This window comes from Aquila chrysaetos, chromosome 25 (assembly GCF_900496995.4).
Source record: "Aquila chrysaetos chrysaetos chromosome 25, bAquChr1.4, whole genome shotgun sequence".
Taxonomy (NCBI): domain Eukaryota; kingdom Metazoa; phylum Chordata; class Aves; order Accipitriformes; family Accipitridae; genus Aquila; species Aquila chrysaetos.
In genome coordinates, this window is record NC_044028.1 from 13,773,779 (window position 1) to 13,793,413 (window position 19,635).

Below are 19,635 nucleotides of genomic sequence, written 5' to 3' on the forward strand. Positions count from 1 at the left end.
TAAAAGTTCAGCTGTTGATTCTAGCGGTCTGTCACATCGCAGCATATTGCTCTTCTCTATCTAAAATGGATGGTGTGGGGTGAGGAAAACAGCAGACGCTCTTTTTTCTTCTCTGCTTGATCTTTAACCCCATCGAAGAAGTCCTTCTGCCCCAGACCTTCACACACTGCTCTTAGCCTGTGCATTGCACGTAAGACACCAACCCTGAAAGAGCTCCCTGTAGCACAAATTCAGCAGCAGTACCAAAGCGCACAGCAGCTCTTGTAATTCGCTATCTACTAATACAACATTATACATCAATCAATAGGTCAGAAGATTTCACTGCTCACTGGTTTTGTGGAACCAATTAACTGGATGATAAAGAAGATTAATTTATTACAGGATCTGCTAGGACACTAATTCTTTGCAGGAGGAAAGAAATTGTTTGCTTAGGTTTAACAGAGGAATGATTCCCATTTATATATGCGTACATATACATAAGAAGATGTAGGAATATGGACCTCAGTTCCAAATAGCCGCAGCGGGTGGTGTCGAGTGGCTTCCCATTGCAGCGTGAAGCTGGTGCCGCCGGGCACAGCAAGCTTTGCAGCTGAGCCCCTCTGCTCTGCAGCACGCCGCAACCCCTGCAGCAGTGCAAACGGCCCCAAGCCGCATCCGTCAAGTGTGCTTGTTGGTGCACGCTACACGTACCGGTGCTGGTAATGTGCTCTGTGTTCAGTCTGAAAACTTCTGCCTGGGGACGGCTGCAATGTGTTTCAGTCTGCTGAGTAAGAAGCAGAGATTTAAATTAGACTGGAGAAAAGCAGCACCGCTCTTCCCTGAATGCAGAGATTTAGGAGCCTTTAAGCAGTAAAAGGTAATGAAAAAAACAGAATAAGGCCCTTCAGTGGCCACCAATTAGCCTGCGTGAGCTGTGCTGCTGTTAACCCCACGGGCTCGGCAGGGAGCCGGGGAGGGGAGCAGACACAGCACGTGGCCGTGGGCGGGTGGGTGGCAGCACGCAGGCCAGCGCAGCATCACGCGAGACGCAGCTCCAGCGTGACCCAGCTGCAGCTGCACGCCTGGTCTTACCATCTCGAACCAGCCGAGGTGGCTGTGCAGCGTGCTGCGACGTAGATGTGCCCCAACAGCACCTGCGTCGCTGCTGCTCCTGTTGCCAACCTCCAGGACTCGTCTCTGCATTAGCATGTCTGCTGGCTGGCTACGGGTTTTCCCCATAATTCATCTGGCTAAAAAAAGAGCAGAGTTTTCCTTTGGGATTTAGCTGCAGCCTCACACAAGCCCTGAAGAGCACGTGGCACCCGGCGCTGGTGCCACACAACATCACTGTGAATTTGATACCACCGGCGCGAGGAGGGAGATCCCCGGCAGAGCAGAGATTCACTCACAGAGGACCGTGAGGGGCCCTGACCCCCCCATGGCCGCGTGCCCCGGAGCACCCGGCCACAGCACGCCGGCACATCGCGCGCGGGGCTCGTTCTACAGCCGAGACGAAGCGAAAGCCGCTGCAGCGTGAAAAGATTGGCATCCACCCAGCGGGGCTGCTGCTTAATGGACTGATGTTAGATACATATATTTGGACAAGGAGCAATCAATATTGTACAGAACAGCACAGCACATACATTGTCTCCAGCCAATTATGCCTCACTCTCAGCTATACGGTATTCATTTTAATGGATATGAATGCTCATATTCATTTTAATGTATATGAATGTTCCCTCCTGAAAGGAGGGAGCGTGGAAGGTCAGCCAAATAAAGTGACAGCCGTTGCTATACAACCCAGTCCTCATTTCTTTGAAAACCCGTGTCAATACAGTGCAAATCCTGACAAGCAGGCCCTTACAAAGCACAGTTCTAGGAAATCCATTAAACCGTTACTCAGTTCATTACCGTTGCTGCTTTCTCTTGCCAGTGCCCCACGTGCTGTTCAGGCTCTGCCGCTGGCTCCGCTCCATGCCCAGCACAGCATCTCCCCTTTCCACCAGGCACCCCCCAGTAACAGCACACCCCAGCTCCCAGGGAGCAGCAGGACAGAGTCCCAGGGACACGGCTCATCCTCCCTTTCCGGACCAAGCACGGGGAGTTTAGGACAACAGAGATGCTCAAATTGAGCCTGGGTACCTGGGGGCCTTACCCTATGCCTGGGTATCTGACTATAGGTTCAGCGAGCACAGAGCAGCACCGTATGGAAAGCCGTATTATGGCACCAAGGATGCTGCTCTGAGCCAAAGTGCCTGTCTTCAACACAGCACTGCAGTCTGCTGGGTCACAGCATCCTTCACCTCTTTGCACATCCAGTTATAATCTGTGAAATAGCATAACCATCCTTTTCTCCCAGCCTTCATCTGCCTCTTCTCTAAGGCTGAAGCTCCCCTCACAGCATCTTCAGCTCTCATAAATTAGTCTCATACTATCTGGCATCTGTTTTAAAACCTCAGAATGACAAAGCAAAAAACCTAAATAACTAAAAAAGCAATTATTGTAATGACTCACTCTGGGTACAAAAAGACCCTCAACTGTTTGAAGCTCATGATTCAAAGGTATGGCTTTTACAGGCAGCTGGCCAGCCCAACACACACTGCTGCAATGCTCTGTGCAGTACCTGGAGGTGCTTCTCTATCCCAAATAATAGGAAATTAACACTTGCAAAAGGCTTTTGAGTGTTCCCAGGCAGGAAGAATTACGAGAGGCAACAGAATCAGTCTTATTTATATAGATCTCGTTATTACAAACTAGAACTCCACACCGTCGCCATAATAAAGCGTTACCCAGGAGACCACTGAAAAACCTGAACGAAATCCTGTAATACACTGGGATGAAATAAGAACACAAAAGGAGAGAGCCTTTCAGATCATTTGCCGTTATCCCTTTAAACGGAGCCGTCTCGACATATGCTGTGCATCATAGGGGATTGACACGTCAGCAGAGCGCTTTACAACAGCTGCAGGGCTCTAAAAACCACCTTTTCCTTCTCACCTGTATTTCTTGGTTTAATTCTTCCCATTCTGTTTTTCTGCTGATGTGAATATACCTCTTCCATCGGGAGCTTTGGCAGTAAGAAATGCCAGGGGATAGCCCTGTCCAGTTTGAGGCAATACTGAACAATCTTCATGCAAAAGATCCCTAGCAGGGACAGACTGAGCCAAATTTCTCCTGAAAGACCGGCATACCGCTCTGCAGAGCCCCTCGAGCTACGTTGTGCCCTCTCGTTAAGCAACCAGCTACAGAAATAGCAGCAGCAGCCCGTGCTACTGAAATAAAGCCAAATATTCCCTCTGTTTGGACCATGCCCAAAAGGCGAGCAGTTTCTACCTGTGTTTTACCGCAGCGGCCGCGGTGCCGTCGAGCAGCCGGGGTTTACGCTGCAGCGCTGCCCATGCACAGTACATATGTACCGGCGTTGCTGACCCGGCCAGGGGCTTTGCCTCCGCTCGGGCACGGCTACAGGCTTGGCTGGGGGGTGACAGTGTTCTTGCATCTACGGCCAAGGTGGCTATTTTTAGGCACAGGCTGCTCGAACGCAGTGCCCCAGGAGCTGGCGAGCCGCTCGCTCAGCTCCCACTGAGGCTTGCTCCACCACTGCAACCAAGAGCTGCACACCCCCGGGGAGAGGGAAAGCCAATATTATTTGTGCTCTCGCTGAGGGAGCTGCAGAGAGATGCTCATTAGTATTGATATAGAAACCCAAAATCAGGCCACTTCAGTCCCTCCTATTCGTAGGAGCAGTAATTCTCCGCAGGTGCTTAAGCGAATACAGAACAGACCACGAGCAAAATAACCTCATTTCAGATCTGGATCCGTTTCAGAGCAATTGTGGGCAACTATCAGCGTTTGGTGATTCGCAGCAGAATTTTCAGTCGGCATCTCAGTCGTGCCTGTTAGAGACCCTAAGGAGCAGCTGGGCTGTTTCACTATTAAAGGAGCCGGGGAGAGGTGAAGCTGGGAGCCTGCGGGCACAGACATGGCCTGAGCCCGTTGCCCGTCACAGAGCACCCCTCGCCGGGAGGGAAGGAGGGATGCGGCGGGCGGTCAGCCTGAGCGCTGCCGGCACGCTGCTCTCCCTCCGGTTAGACACGCCGGGCAGCGAGCGAGCCAGGACGGCCACGGGCCAGCAGAGCCACAAGCCAGCCAAATTCCAGAAGCACGCGCCGAGTCGGGGCCAGTTAAAGCTGCTAGTTGTCAACAGCAGGATCGTTATATTTTAACTCACAGTGTATTTCACAGTACTGCTGGGACCCAGACCTCCGGCCAGGATTCCTTCTCTTATGAAAAACTCATTAAACAAACTCCTAAACAAGCAGGTTTGTACTACTTCTCAGCAAACACGTGAAGACAAGTTGCCCAAGGAGAGCCCTGAGCAGTTCATGCCACCTGTTAATACGTTCAAAAACTACAGCAAGATCCATCTGGGGACTGTGGCCGAAGCTCAGTATAGGCCAATACTTACAAATAAATGGGGTATCTGGGAACTAAAGGTCAGCTAATCTGCATATCACCATCAACCAGGGAAAATAAAATGTCAAATAAACCAGCTATGTTGGTTGCATCCGTGCTTTGTTTGGCAGAGACTTAAGCCTGAAGCAGACTTCCATGGGCAGTAGATTTTCAATCTAAAAGTGTTTTATACAAAATAAAGGTACCCAGATTATTTTAAAATTAGTTAACCAATAGGTACTACACGATAAACAGACAAATAGCCAAATAGTTTCTGTCTTTGATCCAATCCTATTCAGTACATTACTCAATTATCCAGGAAATACACAAAACCATTACTGATACAGGTTGTGCATGGCAGTATTTGGTGCCAGGAACAGCATTAGTGACGGGAACAGATCTGGAAAGCTGAGTAATACCAGTTTATTTGAGCAAAGTGCTCTGAATAGCTGCAGATGGCATATTGCCTGTCTAAGGACCAAGTACACAGGTCATGGTAATAGCACGGACAACGGTATTTTGGCATCAGCAATTAAGAAAAGGAAATGAGGAGGTTTGTACAGAACCAGCCACACATGAACTCCTCGTCTGATGCTGTTACTAAGAGGGGAGAAGCAATCCAGGGCTACATAAATAGGAGATTATCAAGCAAGCGCAGGGAAATTGTGTTATTTCAGCATCCGGTATCCAAGATACCATTGCTAAATGCTGTGAGCAGCTCTGGTGACCATATTTCAAGGATAGTCTTGAAAATACATGAAGGATTCATACAAGACTCTGAAGTTATATCGGCTCTGGAAAAGTTGCCTGAGAGTAAGAGGCTTTCGTAGCTCAGGCTCTGCAGTTTTCCCAAGAGGGTAGGGATAATTCAGCCACGGTCTGCAATTACCTCTGAGAGGAAGAAAACTCTGATAGCACACGGCTCCTAGCCCAGCCGAAATGGATACATCACAGAAGCAGTAAATGAAGTAAATATTTTAAAGCAGAGGGCAAGCAGTCACTGGAAGCACAGCCCTGGGGCGCGATCGACTCCGCTCAGCGAGGAGCACAGGTGACGCGCGGAGAAGACGCCAGGGCTCAGGCTGAAGCGGTAAGCCCCGAGCAGAAGGTGCCGGCGGTGTTTGGAGGTGCAAAGCTGCACCTTCTGGCCTGGAGAGCGGAGCGAGGCGGGCGGCAGGGGTCCTGCGGGTGAGAAACCCCTCCCAGCCGTGCTTAAATGCTCTCCTCAGCTGCCCCATCTCTCACCCGTGTGCGATGGTGTCCCTTAATAGTACCGAAAATGAGGTTAATGGCAGTGGGAAAACTTCCAAGTGAATAAAAGAAAAGGATGCTTTGTGGAGAGTACCTGGGCAGCCGACTGCTCCGCCTGCCCGCCAAGGCCATCTGCAACACAGAGGATGACTGGGGTCTTTTGGGGTTTGTTCCTCTAAGGGGACACAGGAACAACGTGAGGACGTTTTGGGGCTGTGTTGCTGTACTTTCCCTCGGAGATCATTGCGGGATGCAATGGATTAAAAAAATGACAGCTCGTACACAGGACGCTGCCTCCAACTGAAAAACATCACGCAAAGTAACTGAGCTCTGCAGCTGGAAGAGGGTCCCAAAAAATGACAGAATCCTCCTGTAGTAGTCAAAAACCCTCCCGGGTCACCGTAGATTGCCTTAGAGAGCACCAAGGTTCCAGGCAAGCCTGGCGAGGACGAACGCCCTCCCCGCTGCCGGGGTGTCCCACCCAGGACTCCCCCACCTCGCCGTGCGGCTGCAAAACAGGCAGATCCCAGTGCCCACCTGGGCTGAAGGCAGAAACACTCCTTTCTGCTCATTAGCAAGTCCGCTGGGGTCAGGTTATCGTGCACAAGTGGAGCAGGGGGAGGACTCGTCGAGCCTTTATGCCTAATTATACATAAATTAACTACCCTCTCCAGTCACGTGTCTGTTGTGCTTTCCAAACTGCCGCGAGCGCTTACATCAAAACCTGTGCGTGCATTAGCTGGGGGGACTCTACACACGGTCTAATTAAAAGTAAGGGAAAAAAAATGCGACAAACCTCCAGAGTGATGAGGCAATGTTTCACATGTCAGAACAGCAGTTTTAATTCAAGTTTGGAATTTGATAGAAAGCTTCGACTAAAAAGAAATAAAGGCTGGCACTGTGAAACAATATATTATTAGTAACGGAGGTCTGCAGCATGAGATCTTTTCCAGGCAAAAACTACTTGTTACAATAAATGATCTAAAAAATTCAGTATTCATCTAAGAAGCTGTATGCATCCATAAAATAAGAGTTGCAAATAGATTAGGTTTAAAACAATCTCAGGAAAAAAGAGAACTCATTTTCAGTGAAGTTCCCCCATATCCTGCCCTCTCAAATCACTGCGAAGAACATCCATACAGTCTCAGAAATCCCATTATCCCCCTGTTCTTGTCACAAATTCAGCAGTGTTTCTTTGATAAATTACATTCCTTTCTACCATATTATTTTACTAAAAATAACAAGTCAGAGTTCTTCTTAACTAAAGCCCACAACAGTAAATTGTATTTATATATAAAATTGGAATGTACACAAGTATTTAATATAAATATAGTATATGCACATATAGATGGGACATGATGTACCATTACCAAAACAGCACTATCATTTCTATAGCTCTTAAAGACCCTATTGTGATCTGTGATTCATGTGTTATCAGGAGCTGTGCTTGTCACCCAGAGCTCTATACCTCCTTCATATTTCTATTTAAAATAGATTATTTTTTTTAGTTTGTCTATGCGATAAGTTATTCAGGAACAGTTATTCTTGTGCAGATGTCATCAGTCTGGAATGAAATGCTTTATCATTTTGATTTATCTTTATCCATATGCCCAAAACATTTCCCTTTTTCCAGATGAGGAAACCAAAGAACAAACCACCAGCAAGCCTGACTCCAGCCCACATGATGGATTAATCCAAACATCCGAACATCGGTGCTGGGCTCAGCCTAAGGACCCGCATCCTCCATTTACACAAATGCTCATAAATCAGGGCCTATCCTGTCCTCGCGCTGCCCTACAAAATTAATTTTTGATTTTTTGCGTTTGTTACACTAGGCAAATTTCCCACTCTCTCCACATAAGAAAATAAACCCATACACAGAGCACATGGAATTAGAAACAATCTTCCCAAATTTCTGCCATCTTCCCAGCTGGGGAGTAATGAATTCAGGAACCAGACTTTTGCTGCATTGATTGAGCACATTAATCAGCAATTTTACTGGGACAGTTTTAAATATATGAGGCTACAGTGTCATTTTGGTTTCCTTCTGAACTTTTGAACAGTTACCCATCAACCCAGACTTACTCAAGATGTAGCATTCTCTCTCACATGCAGCCCACACCTCTGCATGCATGTTATTTCCCCCAATAAGTCTTTCTTTTTCAAAATTACTAAGGATGCTGAAATACATAAAAGAACAAAAAATATTACTCAACAAAAAATAAACTGTAGAGAAAAAAACATTTCTAAAATGACAGCAAATTTCAAGCACTGTGCATCCTCAGCACATCCTTAGCGATGCAGTGGGTGCGCAGGCAGATGCAATCAGGCACGTGTCTCTGTTGAAACATTCAAGTAAAAGAAAAAAGATGTAGCACTTTGGTGCTTTATGCATGTTATCAGCCCGGAAAGGGAAAAAACACCTCTCCCCACCTGCCAGCCCCACAAACTCAGCTTAGCATCGCAGATGTGGCTTCACGATAGCTCTTCCCATCCACCTCTGCTCCCATTGCTCAGCACCACTCCTAAACTGAACTGCCCTCTAACAACTCACCTTTTTTTGCAAGTTTTTAAGCTGAATTAGCTCACAGCGTGGCCAACAGCGGTGATGCGGCAAGAGCGCTGGATGTTGCTGCAGGGAGCGAAGCGGGTGGCAAAGGGGAGGGACGGGCAAACCTTGACTCTTCCCAAGCTCGGAAGCGCAGCCCAGCAGCCTGGCTCTTGCACCAGCCGGGATTACATTCCCTACCTGCAACTCAAACACCACAAACTCGGCATCGCTGAAAAAGTTTCTTAATAACAAAGGGCGCTCACACGTTAGCTGTATGCTGACACCTTTCCAGGGGGCGGACGGTCCAGCTGGGAGGAGAGAGATGTAAGGGGAGAGAGAAGACTCTGCCAACACCATCACAAGATACAAGCACCTCGTGGTTATTTCTGTGTTCTTCATCACATCTGTAAGTCAAATGCCGCACTTTCGCTCATTTTGCAGACAAGCGACTGCGGCATATGTGGGAACACAGATAATTCCTGTATCGGAGGGATTTGGGCGCTCAGATCACACAGACTTCCATCAAAGGCCCACAGCGATTTCAGCGACTTGCCGGGGGGCAGGAAAGGAGCCTGTGGCAGTGCAGGGAACTAACCCTGAGCAGCCCAGGGTCCAACTTTGGAACTGGCCGTTGCTATTCTCCCACTTAACACAAAGGTGGCTTCTTCAGGAAGAGCTTCACTACGAGACTTTAATTTTGTATGAATTTACTTAAAATTAGCTTGTGCCGTACAAGCACACAGGAAACAAGCAATTAAGGAAAAGCATAGAAAGACTAGCCATTTATTTTCCTGTGGTTAAATTTATGTTTGCAATAAGCCAGGTGCGTGAGAGTACAAGCTCTGAGCCTGCGAAGCAGCCAGGCTGCAGCTCCTCCGGCTGAGCGCACCGTGGGGTGGGCACCAAGGTGTGGGCTGGCACAGGGACCCCCAGCACACGCTGACGGCTGCATCCCCTCAGCCCCCCCCCGCCGGAGGCCAGGGCAAAGGCTTCTGCACCAAACCCAAGGCTGCCACGGCTGCCCCGGCCCCGCAAGCAACACACGCGTTCGTATTTCTTTTATTAACGGCGGTTTTGGCAAGACTCACGCCCACGTTGGGACAGCAGCAGCGCAGGAAGCAAAGGAAACCCAAGTGGCCCCAGGACACGCCGGCAAAAGCAACCGGGGTTTTGCGTGCAGCGTCGCACGGTATAGATACAGCTCACGAGGCTGCAGAAATGCATCCGATATCCTCACCTGCCCCAGGAAGGTGGCGGATGAGTCACAGCCGTAGGTAGGTCAGGCAGCCAGGCGCTGCTGGCAGGAACATGCTGAGCAGCCCCAAAAGCATCCCCGCGGGACACAAGCAGCCAATTCACCTCTCTTTTCCCAGCCAGCAAAAATGAAAACCCAGCCAGGAGCTTTATAGCCTCTTTATTTAAAAAATAAAATGGAAATAAACTTTAGAATGACGTTAACTAAAACTTTCTAAAATAAAACTTCCATTAAAAGGGGAAGCTGAAAGTGGATATTTCTGAAGCTTCTGCATCCTCCACAATACTCGCCCTTATCGCATCCTGACCCCCCCCGCGCCCCCCAGAGAAGCTGCTGCCTCTCCCTGCTTCAGCCTTGCGCTCCTTGCTCTAGTTAAAATAAAAGGGAAGGATCATTGTCTGCAAAGACAGGCTTGCCGGGACACCGAGCTCCTAACAATCAAGTCACACTGTCAGGTTAATTAGCACATAAATTAAGAAATGTTTTGCACGCAGTAGTACAAGGCACAACCGTGACCCTCACTGACAGAGCACAGAAGAAAGGCTGTGCGGACAGAAATGAATAAAGCACCAGGGAGCGAAGGCACAACTTTTTGCCATATCTATGGCCTGTGGTGCAGACAGTCTCAATAACCAAAGCAAATTAAAAGATTTACCCTGTTTCTACCCTAGCATCTCTTTCTTCCTTGATTAATTTTTAAGATTTCTACTTAAAAAGTTGGGACATACTTTCCAAATATTTCCAAATTGGGCACCTAAACTATGTTTCAGCCACACTATTTCTGGGGCCAGACTATAGCTGGGAACCACCATGCAGCTCCACTCTCAGGTCAACCCCTCGACCCCGACACTAAGTGCCACCACATCAGAAGAAATTAGTACATCTGCAACCACCCTCCGTCCTGCATTGCTCCCCTCACACCAAGGCAGGATCTTTGGATGATGATGACATCATTCAAATATTATGTTTTTTAATTATTTCTATTAATTTATGAAGAACCATGGATTAAATACATCACTCAAAACCTAAAACGCGAGAGGTCAAAATGTGCCTGTGTTCAAAGTACTAAGCTATTCCGCTTGGATCCCTGAAATTTTCTTGAGGCTCCTTCTTACCTGAGGATGGCACAATTGTAGAAAAGACTTGAATAAACTTATTCTTCTGAATGTAGAAAAATGAAAAAGGTCTTGTATAGTAATACCGAGCCAGCCTGCCAGAAGAAAGGGGGGGGGGGGGGGGGGCAAAAAACATGATTAATCATGCCTTAATCTTTTAATGCAATGATTTCTGCCTTCAAGGATCTTCTGGTAAATACCACAAAAAGTCTCACCAGGAAAATCCTGTAAGCATTAATCTTACTGCTGGGCCCCGGCAGGTTTTCGTTGTGGTAGATCGCAGTCAGGTGCTCCCTTGGCGCAGCAAGGGTATTGGTGGGACAGCAGACAGCCATGAAAACCTATTTCTGCTATAAAAGCAGCACAGGTTCAAAGTCTGCTCCAGCTCATAACATGGGGAACCCCATCTGGAGCTCTGCCACCCCGTTACACACTGCCAGAATCCTGAAATTCCTCTTCTCCCCACGTCAGCAGCTCCTCTATGGAGCCTGAGGCTATTTCTGGTGCTCCACCGTGGCGTGCCCAGGCCACCTCTTACTCACTGCTCCCTGTTTGTTCCGTGTCAGGACAGGACGGCTCTCCCTCAGGTTACTCACATCCTGCGTGAACAGCCCTGTGGTCCATCCAGTCACACCTCCCGGCCGGTACGACGAGTGACAACCCACCGGGACCATACCCATCGCTCTGCTGCCTTCAGCCCTGCGGGGCAAGCAGCCCAGGAGGAGATGGGGTATGTTAAAACTGTCTGATGGGGTACTTCAAAACTGTCCAAACCGCGGTCACGCAGCTCTGAAGAAAGAGTAGGTTCACATGAACCCAAAATGAACTGTGCTTTTCAGAGTAGCTATTAATTTTAGGAGCATCGAGCAATGCAGCTGAGGGCTTGAGCTGCCAGTCAAAGTGTTACCCGAAAGACAACGTTTTGTGGAAGGGACAAACAGGCATGGAATGGATGGAGAGAGAGGACGTGTATATGCATGTGGGCAGGTAGGTTTTGTTTTGACACATCCTTAGTTCAATGGAGACCAGAAGTAGGAAAATTTTTTAAACCATTCTGTAATTTTACTTATTTAAATCTTCCAATTTGCACACACTTCATCCTCTTCTACCTTTTCTTAGCAGCAGCGGACCTTGAGGGCAGGGATTTGAAGGACAGAACAACAGCTTTACAAAACCATTTCCCAGAGCTCTTGTTAGCCCCAAACAGGCAACAACTGTGGGGTGAACACAAAACAACAAACACACCACACAGGTCTTGCAAGCTGAACCACTGCAAATCGGCAAGAAATAGCTGTACAGGTGACGCCGCCCATGCTAGAGGCGCAGAAATTAAAGGGAAGGACAACTTCAGGAAATGCATCCAGACACACGGACAAACATGCCAGAGGTGAGTAAGAGGGAAGGAAGGGAACTGGTGGGAGCTGGAGGAGGAGCGGGTGAGCCCTGCTCACCCCGGGCAGAATCACAAACTGGTGAGAATGGACATTGGATTGACAAAGCCACTGCTACTCTGATAACTGCCATCCAGCAAACAGCTGCTCACGGAAAACGTCTAAGCGACGTGTACAGGGGATTTGTACTGGGTAGAGGCCATGGCCAAGTACGCCAGCACGGGGAAAGGTGGGTCCCCACAGCAGCGCGGGGTACTCTCCCAGTGCCACATGAAAGCTAAAGGAGTCACTAACGGTCAGAGAGGGCTCAATCAGAGCAAGCTCACAAGACACACAGAGAAATATCTCAAGTAATTCTCCCCAGGCACCATTCTCAGCACTGATGCCTTCAATTAAAAGGAATCTCACTCCACACAAAGGCCACTGACAGAGTTGCTCCAGATTTACCAAATGCCGATTTTAATACTCTGCCACAGAGTTCCCCTTGCAGAAAAGGGCCATATGGATGGGCAAAAATCTCCCTTCACCAACACACGCTCAGGAGAGGACACCACCAGGAAGTTATACAATGTATAAATCACCTTTCATCCCATTTAGGCCAACAAATGCCACAATTTTACAGTAAGCTATACAGGGAATCATATACACACGTTGCACATGCACCCTGGACACCCCCCGACGTCTGCTTGGCCAAAGGTTAAGGTGCTTAGTTTTCTCACAGTCTGACATCCATGCTATGAACTCAGACCATCAGAAAGATGGCACCAGTGGTATTCTGCTTCTACTGGGGATTCTGGCACTTCAATGCAGTTTTAAAATGCACTTTGCTGTTCCCAGCAACTGCCTCACTCTTCATACTTTCACCTCACTGCATTTTCCCCTGATCATTTTAGCACATCCCCATACATCCCTTTCTCATCCTCCCTAAACTGCCTTTATCAGATCCTGCTTTGTATTTGGTGCCCCCAGACATTTCTCTTCCTGTCTGAGTATAGCCAGAAAAATAAACTCATAGAAGGCAATAAATTTGCCTTTGAAAGTAAGAAATTGCTACCTATTTTCTGCAGTATGTCAGTATCTAAATAATATCTTATCTAAATAATAAGCATCTTTGCTTATTTTTCTAACCCCTTTGCTTACTGGCAAGCCTTTGAATGCCAGGCTGTAGGACATGCAGTGACCTGGGGGACAGAAAGAGCAAACGAGCTCAGGTGGGTTAAATATCCAGTACCAGAAAGGCTCAGGAGTAGCACAACCTACAAGGCCAAGAAATAGGTGGGTGAATGGTGGAACTGGTTAAGGAGAAGATCAGGAGGTCTGACTGTGCTGCAGCTTCCCGAAATATGCAGCACGTATTTATCAAGTGAGCATTAAGGGACCAGCACCTGCTCCAGGGGAAAAGACTCTTTTTTCTAAGGTCCCAGAGCTCATAAACCCCAAAAAAACCTCTATCTATGTCATTTCTTTTCCCCCCTCTCCTTCCTTTCCTTTCCTGCCCATTCACATAACCAGAGTTTGACAAAATTACAACTAAAGATCCAAGTTCCTGGCTGTGATTGCTGAAACTTCGCTCTCCACGTTAATTTGGAAAAGGCTTTTTCAGACTGCAGAGTGCCATCTAGATGAAGGAAGGAAGATTTGCTGCAAAACAGCCAGCTGGAGGTAATAAATCCATCAGGGATGCATTGCAGAATGCCTACAAGATGCTTTGCAGAACAGCTCTTTGTAGACTGCAGATGTTTTGTGGCAATTTTTTTAAAGTACTAAAATCCTCCTGTGGCTGAATGAGCAATGCTCTCAAATGGCTTGTGGGATGAGACGAGAGCCCTTTTAGTTTAGCATTTGAATATTTATGCATTCTTACAGAGAAACAGTTTAGGTCCTTATTTTTTTCCAGGCTTTTTAAGGGTTCACCTGGTTCAGATGGACACTGTATCTGGACAATTTTGAGGCTGGGTTTCCAGGCAGACCCTCATTAAAAGGACACATGTGGATGGGGACAACTGGACTTGAATGACATCCTGCACATAAATGAATGAATTGTTTACATATGTGAAAATATTTGCCTATGGGGAAGTATTAGAAGGCATAGGCTCTAAGAGCTGTTTAAGACAGGCTAAAAACCTTGCCTATATCATGAGTAGAAAAAAAATTTGTCCAAGGTAGCTACAGAGACACGGTGGGCTGCAGTTGCTGCAGCAAAAGGGGACTGCTCCAAGAAACAGTGCTCCCACAAACCTGCCGAGCAGCACTAAGGAACCGAACAACGTATACACCTATCTTCTCTTCTCCTGTGCCAAGAAAGCAACCACATACTTACAGGCTAAGCATCTTCATTTCTGTAAAAAGTAGTAAGAAAAGCGCAGGGAAGTCTCTCCTAACTTTACGCCAAATCGTGCCTGAGGGCAGATCACTGAAGATGTCAACCACCCCACAGAAATACCAGCGGCTCCAGAGCCCTTCAAGAACAACACTGGACACGCAGTGACCTCCTAAGCACGCTTGTGCAAGCCCCAGACATGCCTTCACCGCCCAGGAGTTTCCTTCTGGTTTAGATGAGCCTGAAGACAAGGTGATGCTGTGAAGGTATCGAGGAGGATGAAATCCCCGCTGACCTGCACGGGGCAGGAAGGCAGCTCCTGCTGTACCGTCACCTTCGTTAAATCCAGCGTGGAAATCAGCCCAGTGCACCTTGCTGGCTCCCCTTGCCCAAGGTGTCCCCCTCACAAGATAACCTCTTTAAGGTTTAAGGAAAAATTCAGCTGAAGGCAGAGCGGGGGAGACAGCAAGCAGCATGAATGTGAATTGCCTTTCTCCTGGGCCTATGTCAAAACCCGATCTGACAAATTCATCGTTTAAACTAAGCAGCGCTGAAATAGCCAAACAACATCTCGTATCAGGAGTCCATATTTAAAAGACAGGCCGCAGCAGCACAAAGCCACCCGCCAGGAGCACAGTCATTTCTTTGGGAGTTACAAAATGATACACTAGCACAGCAATGTAATAAATAATAGAACCTGGTGAATAATGCAAATAAAACTTTTTCACTTCCTATTTTTCATGTTTCTAAATACATTTCCTTCCCTTGCAGTCAGGCCCTTTCTGCTTTGCCTTTCACAAATCTTCACGGAGCAGAGACAAACTGCAAAGGGACTAGGGAGAGAAACGAAGGGGCTGCTGCCGCGCATGCCTCGTCCCCGCTTCCCTGTGCCACGCTCTGACGGGACCAGGAAGGCAGGGGCTGGGTTTGGATTCAGCAGGGAGACTCTCCCAGCCCGTAATTACGCCAACAACTTCACAAGAGCTTTACTTTGGGTCTAATTAAGACTTATCAGAGTTGAAAACAAACAGAACTTGGTTCCTTCTGACACAATAGACCATTTACATGTGCAAAGCAAAAAGATGAAAACAAAAAAGGATGGAAATTAAGAGGGGGGGGGGGGGGGGGGGGGAAAGAGGTCTTTGCCCAGCATTTTGACTCAGGACAGGGAGCCCTTCACCAGCATCACCATCAGAGATGGTGGGATGGTGGCTGGAGGGACGGAGCCTGACACAACAATCCTCACTCACTGGTTAGGGTGCACTTGCTAATTGCTCCCCAGCACGCTGTTTGTTAATGCTGTGAAGCAGGAGGGAAATTCAACATTTCGTAGCTTCTGATGGCTGAGAGACGGGGGCAGGAGGAGAGGCAGCACATACTGGCTCTCAGGATGAAGGGCTGCACGCTTTTACAACCGCAGGAGAGACTGCGTGTATTGAATACCTAATGTAGGTGCAAAAAAAGGACACTAATTCAGAGTTTTCCAAAAAAATACAAGAGCTGTGCCGGACGCCAGCGGATGAACCTGCTTATGTTAAATGGGAACGGGCAGGTTCCCACCCAGCGCAAGCGTGCGCACAGCAATTCAGCCCCAAGCCTTTGCTTACCCTACCTCCAGAGAGACACAGACAACAAACGCAGTTCGTTCCCTCTTTTCCTAGGCTCTTGTCTCATATTAAGAGCGTAAGGTGCGGAGGGTGTGCGCTGCAGCCGATCAGTCCTTGGGCACGGATCGGGGTGCTGAGCCCGGCACGGCTGCTGGAGTGCCAGTGCCCTCTCCTGTTCGGCACACACCGGCTTCCCTCCTCCTTCCACAGCAGGTCTGCACGCCTTCAGAGGCTGGTGGGAAACGTTTCCAGACATCCTGCTACCGACTACTAAAAAATGGTATTTATAAGGTTAAGGGAAAAGTGAAAACGCTGCAGAACTTACTTGGACGCTGCATCCTCTTCACTGCAGTCCAGGAAAGTTATCGCTTGCACTGGGCCATTTAGGAAAAAATAATCCTCAAACTATCTCATTCCATTAAGTACAGCAAGCTTGGATCTTCTTTCCAGAACACATCTTCAATGACATTCAGTTTTACTTTCTGTGGCTGTAACTCAAACTCCAGCTGCTGCCAAAAGTATTCGCAAAGTCACAGAGGAGGAAACCGAAGCCAAAGGGGAGTCATTAGTGGGTCCGATGTCGGGGAAGTTTATGCTCCCATTACACCTGGACTGTTTTCCAGACTTTTCACACCGTCACTTAATTACAACAGCACAGACTCATCCTCATTTTACCACAGTACCAAAAGCAGTGGCTATGCTACAAAGGGTTTTCTAACAACTCTTTTTGTTCAGTTACCCTGAGAATTTCTGAAGGGGAGCTCTGATGAAGTTGCTTCTGGTCTAATATTATCACCCATCCTAAAGCAGCCAAAGGAATCAAAAGAATGAGCAGCAGACCTTTTCCCTGTTGCAAGGCAGAAATATTCCCAAGGACAAGGTCCCTCAGATGCCTTAGGATGGGCAAAATATCAGACCAAAGTGAAAAGAAAAAAAAACAGAATTGTTAGGATGTATCAACAAATAGAAGGAACTTTCTTTCCTTCTTCTGAATCACCACTGCCTGGAGTCATGCTGTAATGGGGAAATTTCAGCCCCGGGCTATTACAATGAAGGTTTCCAACTCTTGTGTTTGAAGAGAACTGCTGGAAACAGCGACACTTAATGGCTCAAAATTAAGACAAATAAAAAGAACCCAAAGCTTCCCAGAATGAACTCAGCTGAGCAAGTGCTCTGGCAAGTGCACTGCAAACTGAGCAGTGAAGACACTCCTATCAAATAGGAATTTCTAGTTCCTGACATGTACTTGTATCTTCAGTAATTACCATTTCTCTTGTATCACCTCTGTGCCGTGGTGCTCATACAATCTCAGTTTCTCCAGTGGCTGGGGCCACCCAACAGCTAAGGAAGGAGGGGAGTGAAATATAAAACTGCTGCCCGGTCATTGACTAATCAACTAAAGGAAGAAACGCAGAGACTGCATTCTCTACAGAGAACACACTTAGCCAGGTTAATGAAGACAACCCTAATAAGCTGAAAACACGGACAGCAAAAACCACGCAAGTTAAGAGCGTATGAATGTGTTGAGCACTTTTCAGCTTTAGGAAGCTTGCAAGCAGACCCGTGCATGAAAGAGGAGTTCCTTGGGACACTGCTGGGCAGAGCAGGGCTTTGGTGACACCGCTGCCACCAGCACCAAGGGAAATCGTCCCACAGGGGCTCTGGGGTGGACGGTACCTCCTGGCAAAGTCAGACTCTGCTCCTGGGGATGCTCTGCCTTCTGAAACCTAAAATGCTCCAACTGGAGCAGTACCAGTTTGACCAGTTGAAACCCAGGGCTCAGATGAGCTGGTGGACACGGTTCATCCTGTAAAGCAGCTCTCGTGCCACTGTTCCAGTTTCAGAGTTATTCTCACTGTCACCAGCAACAACCAGCAATAGGCGACAAGTGCGGAGCCTTTCTGATTACTGATGGGCAACCTGACGTGGCATGTTATTCCTTATTTCTCCTATGCTGTTCTCCAAGCAAAATTAACAGGGTCAACCGAAATTTCATACTAAAATATTACCTAGTATGTTGGTAGCAATATACTTACATAGTCTCCCTCACTTTAAAAGTTGTAGTAACCTGTAGAGTAGCTTTAATTCTGCTTTGTGTTTTGCCAGTTAGAAACAACAAATACAGCTGCTCTGTTATCAGCTGCCAAGTTTCCTGGCACTATCTTTCTATAAACCTATTTGCTGGCAGCTCCTTCTGGGAGCAGAGACCTGGTGTGGGGTTCACATGCTCCAGCAGAGACATTACTACAGGGCATGGAGAAGCAAGACCACACTGGAGCCCGTGGTCACAGGGGTAACTCCAAGGAGCCCTGGGCCAGCCAAAGAGCAAAGCTGATAGCACAAAGCTAAGATGCAAAGGCCTCGGCTGGTAACACCCAGGAGTTACCTACAGCTTTCACGTGCAGATTTTGACATCTCCAATTTGTTTTTTTCTGCAACTCAAATCCATGAAAGAAAAAACTAATTTGTCCCAGTTTGGATGCTTACATAAAGAACATCAATATACCAGGGTTTTTCCAATGACAAATTTTGGTTTTCATCAGTTCTTCAGATAACATATGTTCACAGAGCAGTAATTAGGACCAGATCTGGAACTTGCTGAAAGCCAGTTGGGAAATAGGGAGGTTTATCCAAGAACAAGTTTTGGAGCTCTTAGGAAACAAGGGAGATGTTGCAGTAAAATAAACTTAAGTTTAGAAGATACTAAAGGTGTTTCTATACCATAAGCTGGGTTGGCTGGAACCTAAAATGAGTCACATGCAATGACTTGTGGCTGCAACTCCAAACACCCAGCAGCCCTACGACGTTTTTCAGAAAAGCCAATCAATGGACTTCCATATTCACCATCTGTGGATGCCAGACAGACATGCAAGCAGGAAATGATGCTCCGTATTTCTGAGAAAAATCAGTCCCAAAGTAAAATATGAACGGAAAGCCATACATCCAGGAGCCTACCTGTACTGAAGAACTGCGTCTTCATCAGATCAGAGAAATCAACCCCTTTATATCAAAAACACCAGGTTTGCAGTCTTCTGGCCTGAAACAGGAGCAGCTGAACTCGGAGCTTCCTTGAACCGATTCATGTGCTGTGTGTAAGTGTGGGCATCCCCTATGGCGTACAAGCCAGGGTGTAACCCAGGTGAGGATGGAGCCATCCATGCAGGAGATAATATGGACCATGAAAACAGACATTAAAGGTGGGCACGTCCCCCGCAGCTGAGGTCCCCACTGCAGCTCCACATCAGCCAGTGCAAAGGAAATTCAGAGTACTGCTGCCAGGGTCTGTTGCAAATCCACCCCACAACTCTCCTCCTTTAAGCTCTGCATGGGTGCTAAAGGAGGCTGCCGAGGGTTTCCTTCTCTGCAGGACAAAAAACATTATTTAATCAATGACTTCAAAGCCATTTATGGCACAAAAGGTCTCTCCTGAAATGTCTAGTTACAGCTGATGCCTATGCCTAACGAGCTGCTTTTCTTGATGAAATCACTGCTGACACTCAGCATTTTCCTTCCACCTGCCCTGCAAGGAATGTGATTTCCAGCCACTTTAGAGGTCCACGTGCTCAGGGCGACTTTAGGCAACAATTACCCCGGTGAAATGGCATCCACGCTTAGCTCCAGAGAGGGACTTGCTGTGGTACAGCATCACCAACACAGGGACAACACCACCCTTCGTGTTCCCCATTCAGACAGCCTCCTCCTCAGTGAAGC

The 19,635-nt window shown here is 47.7% G+C and overlaps 1 long non-coding RNA gene across 1 annotated transcript in view; it reads right to left on the bottom strand.

Moving 5' to 3' along the window:
- Positions 1–229: 229 nt before the first annotated feature.
- The window catches only part of LOC121232627, a 28,617-nt gene continuing 9,211 nt past the window's right edge, over positions 230–19,635 (bottom strand). The window contains exons 2-3 of the long non-coding RNA XR_005931461.1: positions 18,880–19,285; positions 230–763 (exon numbers count right to left, since the gene is read on the bottom strand). This is a non-coding gene — a long non-coding RNA (uncharacterized LOC121232627). The remainder of the gene's footprint in view (positions 764–18,879; positions 19,286–19,635) is intronic.